The following is a 9,798-nucleotide window of genomic DNA, read 5'->3' on the forward strand; positions in this document are numbered from 1 at the left end:
TTTCAGCAAAATCTTGCTGGTGTATGCAATGGTGTCAGTGTTTGGAGGCTGATTATGGGATGGATCCCCAGGTGTAGCAGTCTCTAGATGGTCCATCCTTTCGTCTCAGCTCCAAACTTTGTCTCTGTAACTCCTTCCGTGGGTGTTTTGTTCCCAATTCTAAGAAAGGGCAAAGTGTCCACACTTTGGTCTTCATTTGAAGACATTTTTTAAACTGAGGCTCCCTCCTCTCAGATGACTATAGCTTTTGTCAAGTTGATTTAAAACTATCCAGCACACCATCCAATGAAGAGAACACCTGGGCAGAGAAAAATTACGTTGAATATATTAAGTTAAAAGCAGATTAGGAACACACCTTTAATCCCAGCACTTAGAAAGGCAAAAGAGGGCATATTTCCGTGAGGTCCAGGACAGCTAGGGCTACAGAGTCAGACCCTGCCTCAAACAACAATAAAGCAATTCAGAGGGAAAAGGAAATAGTAAGACAAGAGAATGGACTGTATTTGTAAATGTACAAAACAACTTCACCAAAGGAGGTGGTGGGAGCATGCATGAGTAGTGTCTGGGAGATCGAGTTGAAAATGGGATTCATATAATTCCTATAACATATAACATATTTATAATTATTATGATGCTTTGAAGAGGAATGGTACCTAAAGGCACATATATCTGAGTACTTGGTTGTTGTGGGAACCACAACACTTGGTCTTTAGGGAGTGGAGCTACTTGACAGGGATTAAGAGATGTGCCCTTATTGGAATAGGTAGCCTGGTTGGAGGGAGTGTGTGTGTGTGTGTGTGTGTGTGTGTGTGGTAGGGGAGGCTTTGGGGTTTCAAGAGCTCAAGCCAGATCCAGTGGCTCTTTTTTCTTCCTGCTGCCTGCAGATTTAGATATAGAATTTATGGCTCTTTCTCCAGGACCATGTCTGCCCAGGGGCTGCCATACTTCCCGCCATGCTGATAATGAACTAAACCTCTGAAACTATAAGGCAGCACCAATTAAATGCTTTTCTTATGAGTTGTCCTAGTCATGGTTATGGTCATGGTGTCTCTTCACGGTATCAGAAACACTGAATAAAACAATTATAATATTAATATAACTCATACAATAATGCAGAATGAGGTTTTTATAAGCTTTGTGTTGTCACTGATAATACTACTTCTATAGGGATGTGAATTAAAACATTGGATACTGCTGTACATGTTTGAAGCCAAACAATTAAGTTAATAAGTGGTGATGGTAGGAACCAGGTGTTTCAGTACTGGGATTTATTTAGATCTAAAACTTCAGAGGAGACTATGGTGATTTGTGTGATGATGGATTCGAGTACAAGACCTCAATAAAAACACGTTTACTCCATATAGATACAGATGATCCCATTCAACTTTATTTTCAGGTAAGTGGATACATACAGATGCATCTCTGCTTGGCCTCGCAACAATGATATTCCAGCACCAATGAGCAAAATTGGTCCTCAGGGTTTGCTATAAATACCATCGTCCAATAAAAGGAGTCACAAATCAGTTTCTTGGATAAATGTCTTACTGTATGGCTAGAGCAGGAAATGTCCCAGTTCAATTTGCAATATCATATAGTACCAGGATAAGTGCGCAGGCTCTCTCCCCGCTCCCTTCTTTCTCTCTAACTTAAAACACTCCCAAAGAATAACTAAAGATGGAACAAAGTGAGCAAAAAAAATAATGTAATATCAACGAAAGTGGAGGCCAAAAAGCTTTTAAATCTATAAAGTTAATAAACATCTATTAGTGAGACTTGTAAACATCTGCAAATAAAAATCCATACCAGTAAAAAAACTGATAAATTAATTAATGGCTGAGAAGAGAGAGAGACCACAAAAACAGTTCTAAGTGAGTTGTGGAGGCCGAACGTCACTCCTCACTCCTTAGGTGGGGGCAGCAGACACGGATTGTCTCCCAGAGGAGCTTTACAGTGGGTAAAGGCAGAAAGTACTACCTAAGCCAAGTGATCAAGGCAAATACCAACAGCTACCGTCATAAAACCAAACCCCAATGCTTAGTGTAACCCTGAGAACAATCGCAAGTGACTCCTAATGGAGAGGCAGCAGAGGCAGCATATTCCACACTGCAACCAGTGCCTTCCAAACTGCCGGTATCATCAAAGAAAGAAGATGTAATGATTTGAATATGAAATGGCCCTAAGGGCTAATGTTTCCTGTGCTTCTTCCTCTGATGCTGATGTTGTCTGGGGATGCTATGAGGTGGGGTCTCATGAGACCAGGTGACCAGGAGTGAGTCTGTGAGGGTGTGGTCCATCTTCCTTTCTTTTTTTTGGGGGGGGGGGCTCGAGACAGGGTTTCTCTGTGTAGCCCTGGCTGTCCTGGAACTCATTTTGTAGACCAGGCTGGCCTTGAACTCAGAAATCCGCCTGCTTCTGCCTCCCAAGTGCTGTGATTAAAGACGTGTGCCACCACTGCCCGGCCCTCGACTTCTGCATCCTTGATTGCTGCCATTTGACCACCTGCCCTCACATGCTCCCGCTACTGTGGACTGGCTGCTCTGTACTGCCTTTCCTGCTGAGATGGACTGAGAATCCCTGAAACTGTGAGCCAAATAGTGCTTTCCAACCATAGGTTGGTTCTGTTCGTATTTTAGTCACAGTGGTACAAAATAACGATGATAGAGAAAAGGTCTGAAAAACTACCATAGTTGAGAACTGCAGTTTGAATGAAGTCATGCCTCTTAGGGAGGTAACACTCCCCTAAGAAGCACAAGCTAATAAATAACCCCAGTGACAGGCATGGGGATCCTTCTTTGGAGCTGATGGTCAGGGGAGTTGAAAAGACCCCCAAAATAACATAGGCTTTTTCTCTTGCCCTTGGTTCTCTCTGAGGACTTGAAGATAAATCCCCATTTCTGAAGACTCTACACACTTCAGACATTTTGGAGGAAATGGGCTAGCTAAATCTGGCCTGAAAGATCCCTCCCTGAGGACTAACTCTCATAGTGTCTAAGGAGCTGTGCAAGCAGCCAAGGGAGAAAAGCAATCAGTGGTCCTACCCAGCTATAGAGCCTGTGAACCACAAAAATGACAAACATGGCGATATACTCCCAGGAGTGCAATAGTGTCATGTATCTTGGGGACACAGACAACAGCTGTCTAATTGGACTTAAGGCATGCTCAGTAGGAGGGAATTCATGCCTGATACTACTGTAAACATAACCAGCTACCCATGGCTGGTGAAGTCATGGCCACTAAAGGAAACCTAATACCACTTTGCTAAACCTATATAATTTCAAACTGCATCCTAAACACTTATCCTAATACCCACAGATAAGCATAGCTCTCACCCTTCGTCAGAGAGGCTTCTTTATTCAGTTCAAGAAGCCGCAACCAGTTGAAATGTAGAGATTAACTAATTGTGGAGCGCTCGACCACAATTGATGTCTACAACCCAGCCCTTACACCTATGGCTCAGGGGACATCACTGAAGAGGAGGCAGAAAGACCGTAAGAGTCAGAGGGTCCAGATGTCTGCTGTGAAATAGTGTCTTCTATGTGTGACAGGAAAGGGATCTCCAAAGAGATTGTACAAATGAGACTTACACAATGTCAAGAGCAGTTGGTACGTCAATGTGGTTGGGGAAAATCTCACAGTTCCTACCCCTAGTTACAGGGGCACGGGCAGAGTTACAGGCAATTAATCACTGCTGAGAAAGGGAAAAGTGAATCCTCTCCAGGGATAAGCCCCCTGGGCAGTTATCCAACCCCAAGGGGTCTGTTCTAAACAAATACACATTATAGCAACACTAAACAGACTTTGTTTACACACAGACACACACACACACACACACACACACACACATTAAAGAAGATGCTATGAATTTGAGAAGGAACAGGGACATTCTTCCAAGGTATCCAAAGTGTGTGGTGTCTTCAGCAACAGGGAAACAGGGACTGACTTTCAAGTTCTTGGGGGTAACCAAGAGCAAAAGAAACAGCCTATGTTATCTTGGGAGTCTCTTGCACTCCCTTGACCGTCATCTAGAAGGGAGGTCTCCCATGCTTGCCGCTGGGGTTTTTGTTAGTGTCTGCTTCTTTTAGGAAAGCCTCACTTCCCCGAGTGACAAAGGTGCGGCAGAGGGAGCAGGGTGGAAATGATATAAATGTAGTATTCATGTATCTCAAAAAATTCAATTTAATTTTCTTTAAAAAGAAACATTTTTTAAAAAAAAGATCTGCATAATGAGACATGGTTAATTATAGGTAACGTATTTTGGATGGGACCTAGAACAAAAATGCATGAGGATAAAACTAAAGGCATTCAAGTAAACAATGCACTTAATTAGCATGTCAACATTAGATCCCCAGCTGTAGTAAGCATACTGTATCATAATTTAGTGGCAGTGGAATCACTGTACTTAGTGTAATTTAGAGTATTATAATCAACGTACAGTGGATGTGGTACATCAACTGTCTCCAAGTTGGTACAGCCCAACCTACAGATTTGTTAAGACCCAGGATGTTGTGAAAGGAGGCTCATTATGGCTCTGGAACTAAACCATGTAGAAGTGTCAGAAGTCCCTCAGATTGGCCAGACACACTAGGCTCCTCCACACTTATATAATCAACAAGAACGGCTGAGAAACACTCTCAAACAAGACAAGCTCTCTGGAAGTCAGATTAACCAAGTTGTCTAGAAGACAGAGCAGATGAACTGGCTGAAAGAGGCAGAGAGGGGCTCCTCAGCTGGAAAAGGCACACTTCATCCTGTTAAGATGCCATAAGTACATTAAACTCAGGGACTCCAGCTTTTACCAGTTGTCACCTGTGTTTGTGTGTACTGATAATACAGCTGTCTTTGTGTCATTTCTGCTCAAGTAAGGAATCCCTCATACATATCTCTCTAAATAACTCCAAGAAAACACCAGGTTCACCAGGTTAAAATTTGGTGGCATCCTTAGTTTGGTTTGTCATTGGTTCCCTATCTGAGGCGAGCACTTTCTTGTTCCCTGGGAATAATGCACAACAACAGGTGTATGGAAAATTTGGAAATACAAAATTATTCAATTCATCTGGAAATACAAAACTATTCTAAAAGCTAGAAAGCAAATGAGCAAGTAAAACAATAAGCAAAACAGGAAAATTGAGCTATATCACTTCTTAGGACTTCAAGGGTTTGATTCTGCAATGAACAACTATTAAGCTAAACACAAGAACCCCAAGCAAACTTTTGGAGAGATATCTTTCTTGAACCCATCTACCATCTTTCTGAGAACCTCAGACATAAGATCCCTGAGGTTTCTTTCCAGAAACTTCTCTTCAGAGGGAGAGAAAAATTCTGAAAGAAAGGCAAACAACTCAATAAGCAATCCCCTGCATGGGGCTGTGGTAGACCATTCTGAGAATCACTTCTGACTTGCCTTCAGTGCACGTTGAAGTCACCAATGAACTTTATTCTTCATGACCCAAGCAAAGGTTTTGCAAAGTTTGGTATTTTTTTTTAAGATTTATTTGTTTATTTCATGTATGTGCGTATATTGTCGCTGTCTTCAGACACACCAAAAGAAGGCATCGGATCCCCATTACAGATGGTTGTGAGTCACCATGTGGTTGCTGGGAATTGAACTCAGGACCTCTGGAAGAGCAGTCAGTGTTCTTAACTGCTGAGTCATCTCTCCAGCCCACAAAGTTTAGTATTATAACTATGGGAAATACAGAGAATATGTGTGGTAGAGCAAATAGCTCTGTAACTCCTTGGACTCTCTACATGCTGTCATGTGACACTTTTCTTCGGGATACAGTGACACAAACATCTATTCACCTTAGATTGGGGACCAACAACAGAACAAGATAGCCACACTACTGAAATCCAATTTGATGAATAAATGAGTTTATTGGGGTTGCTTACAGGAATGTGGGTGAGGGGTGACTTTCAGGGTCAGGGACAACTCAAAGGAAGCTGTGCCACTAAAGGCCCACCCCAGCATGGATAGTGGCTTAGGAATGCTGAACTCTGGATCTCAGTACAGCTCACTGCCCAACTCTCAGGAAGCTCAACAGGTTGGACAGTATTGCTTTCAGGCAGCTCAGTTGGTCTGCTTTTCTCCATTAGTCTTTATTGCTTGTATGATCTGAGAGAGAGAGAGAGAGAGAGAGAGAGAGAGAGAGAGAGAGAGAGAGAGAGAAAGAGAGAGAGAGAGAGAGAAAGAGAGAGAGAGAGAGGCATACTGCATTTGATCAATTTCAGGGACCTCCTGAGACCTCTGATTTGGTTACTTCCTGACTCTTAAGGAGTCTCCTCTAAGAATTTCCAGAGTCTTTGAGATTTACTGAATCTTAATGAGTTTTTCCCCAGGATAGAATGTTTTAATCTATGGCAAACCATAACATAGCACATAGTATATCTGTGTCTTTATTCTGAGGGATGGGCTCTAGCCTCCTCTCTCACCAAAATCTAGTTTGGTGAACCAATGAGTTGATTGGGGTTACTTACACGGTCTTCATATAAATGTTGTATTTGTACAGAACCTGTATACATCTTCCTCACACATATATTATGTATAATGCTCAAAATAATGTAAATGACGTATGAAAGTTATATTGTGTTATTTAGGAGCAAGGAAAAATTCAGTGTCTATACACGTCATTAAAAACAGTAGGTTGTTTTTAATGATTGTTTTGAGAAGGTTCTTAGAGTTAGAGTAGACTTTTGAATAGTCTTACAGACTTTTTTTTCTATTATTTACATTTTTGAAATGTTTTTCTTAACATATTAATTATATATGTGATGTATATATATATATATATATATATATGTCTCATTATGACATTTTCATGTATGTATACTTTAAAAAACAATTGATTTTTGCTTTCCATATTCCTTTCCTGCATTGATGCTGTATTTGTGTTAACCTGTACTTAGCGCCTCTAGAAATGCACTGTCTTAGCTACTGTTCTATTGCTTTAAAAAGACACCATAACCAAGGCATTATAAAGGAAAGCATTTAATTGGAGGCCTGCTTGCAGTTTCAGAGGCTTAATCCATTATCATGATGACAGGGATCATGGTAGTGCACATGGCACTGAAGCAGTAGCTGAGAGTTACATCCTGAGGCAGAATGAGGAGAGAGAGGAAAGGAGAGGACAGGACAGGACAGGACAGGACAGGACAGGACAGGACTGGATTCTCAGATGTGTCACAACTAGATGGTGTGTGTGTGTGTGTGTGTTTATTGTTTGGGTTTTGGGGGTTTTTGTTTGTTTTTGTTGTTCTTTTCTTTTGAGACAGTCTTGCCATGTAGCCTAGATTAGGTGCAAAGAAATAATTTTCCTGCCTCAGATACCAATTCAAGCCTATAATACATGTAAGACTCAAATAGTATAGTATTTTATTGTCAAATAGCCTTGTTTTTGAAATAGGGTCTCACTATGTGGTTGGAACTCACTATGTAGATGAACCTGGCCTTGGATCACAAAGTTTACTTTCCATGTGCAGGTATTAAAGGTATATACCACCATGACCAGCTTCCTTCTCTTTCTTTGATTCTTTATCCTCAATCCTTCTCCTCCTCCTCCTCTTCCTCCTCCTCCTCATCATCAGATGTCAGATGTATGATGTTATAGCTTGAACTGGAAATGTCCCCCAAGTCTCATATGCTCAGTCCCTAGCTTGGCACTGTTGGAAAGATGAGAAGCCTTTATGAGATGGAGCGTAAAGGAAAGAGGTTAGGTACCAGAGGCCATGCCCTTGAAAGGATAATGGGGTACTGCTTGCTTGTCTTATTTTCTTCCTAGCCACACTGTGAGCAGCTTTCTCTACCATTACCCACCACCATGCTAGCAGCTACTGGGCTCTCACACAGCCCCATAGTTTCTTACACAGACACCCCCATTTCCCAGAATGAACACCAGCTCTCTTCCTTCCCTTCCCATAATCTGCCAGGCTCCAGGGACAAAGTGGTATTTGTGAAAGAGCACTCTGTACTGAGGAGGGAAGTCCTTGTTCACATGCCCACAGCTCCTGGGGTTCAGATATGGCGCAATAAACTATTTGGCTATGGAAATTCTGTCCCTGAGAACACTTGCAAATATTTACTAATCAGAACTGAGTTGTGTTAAGAGAGTTTTACAGACAGTGTGCTTCGTGCAAATCCTGATTTTACCCCTTACCTCTGGGTCTCAGTTTCCTTATTTGTTGAATTCCATTAATAGCTCCTAAGTCTGGTATAAAGCATAAAGGACCTGGTGGAAAATCCAAATAAAGCACATTCAGAAATACACTCAATAAATGTGATTAGTAAATTCTCATGTCTTCCCAAATGAAAGGGAAGTGTGGGTGGATTTGGGCAGGGCAGACTGGGGGTATCCTTGTGAAATAAGCTTTATGGTGGCCATGGGATGTGGTTAGGGCAGGATATTTTCAACCTCTCCAATTTGTACATTTGGAGTCAGCTCTTGGTTGATAGATGTTCTGTGCTCCGTAGATCCTTCGTCAAGTTCCTTTGTCTTTAGGTACAGATGTCAACCCCCACTCCTTAGCCCCAGATGTGAAACTTCCAAAGTCTCAAAGCATTGTTCAATATCCCTAAGGGTGTGGGGAAAGAAAGTCTCCCCCTGTTGAGAATGACTGGTCTAGAGGGAACTGCTGAAGTCACTGTTGCAGGTCGAATGAGGAAACCCCGAGAGCTGTCATGAGCTAGTGACATGCTCACTCCTGGGGAACAACGTAAGCAAGGCAGAAAGAACACTGTAGGAATGAATGTGTCTGCCTTCCATTTTTCCAGTAGTGTAAAACAAATATATTTATTTGGGTAGATTTCTCTGCTCTGCAAAACCAAATTTAAAAAGAGAAGGAACAAAAATATTTCCAAGAAAAGAAAAACATTTTAAACAGCAATATGAATTCGTGGCATGTGACTGAGCTTATTAAGGTTGATGAAGTTGTCACCTCTAGGCTTTCTGAGTTCTTGGCCCTGGGGTGGCATTCAGTGAGGTCATAAGGGCTAATGTTACCTGTGGTTCTCCCTATACCCTCTGTCCCCATGCTAAGAACACACTAAACAAAAGCTTTGTTCTCCCCATACTGTGTCCCTTAATTTCTAGTTTTCACTGGGATATCTAAGGATTCAGCCTTTTATGTTTTTGTGTTGTTTTTTAATATGTATATAAGTTTTCTGCCTGCGTGTCTGTCTGTGTACCACATGCATACCTGGTACATGAGCAGGTCAAAAGAGTGCATTTGATCCTCTCGAATTGAGGTTATGAATGGTTATGAGCCATCACATGGGTGCTGGCAATTGAACCCTTGTCCTCTGTAAGAGTAGCAAGTGATCCTAACCATGGAACCACTTCTCCAAGCTCATATTCAGAGAATTTTAGAGTATTAGAAACTGCAGAAATAGCCTGAGATTTGACACTCTTTCCCCACTTCCAAGCTGTCTAAAATAGCCCATTGACTCTGTCTTTTTGGAACATTTAACAGAGAGAGTTTTGTTGGGTTTATTTAGTTACTTATTTCTGCAGATATCAGGTTTTGTTATCTGGGGTTCTTGTTAAAATAATATTTCTTTTGGTACAACAAGGAAGGAACTAAGATTCTGCATTTCGAATAAGCTCCAACACCACTTGTCCATGGAAGTCCACTTGACCACTGGAAGTCATGGGTCAGTGGACCAAGAGCAGGTCTTCTTGATTGGTATCTAAAACCGAGGATTTGTAACAATTCTGAATGAAGCCAGAAAACAGCCTATAACTGCTGGAAAAAACACAGCGAGGGTGAGTTTTTCTCGTGTGTGTGTGTGTGTGTGTGTGTGTGTGT

The sequence above is a fragment of the Mus caroli genome, chromosome 2 (genome assembly GCF_900094665.2).
Source record: "Mus caroli chromosome 2, CAROLI_EIJ_v1.1, whole genome shotgun sequence".
Lineage (NCBI taxonomy): Eukaryota > Metazoa > Chordata > Mammalia > Rodentia > Muridae > Mus > Mus caroli.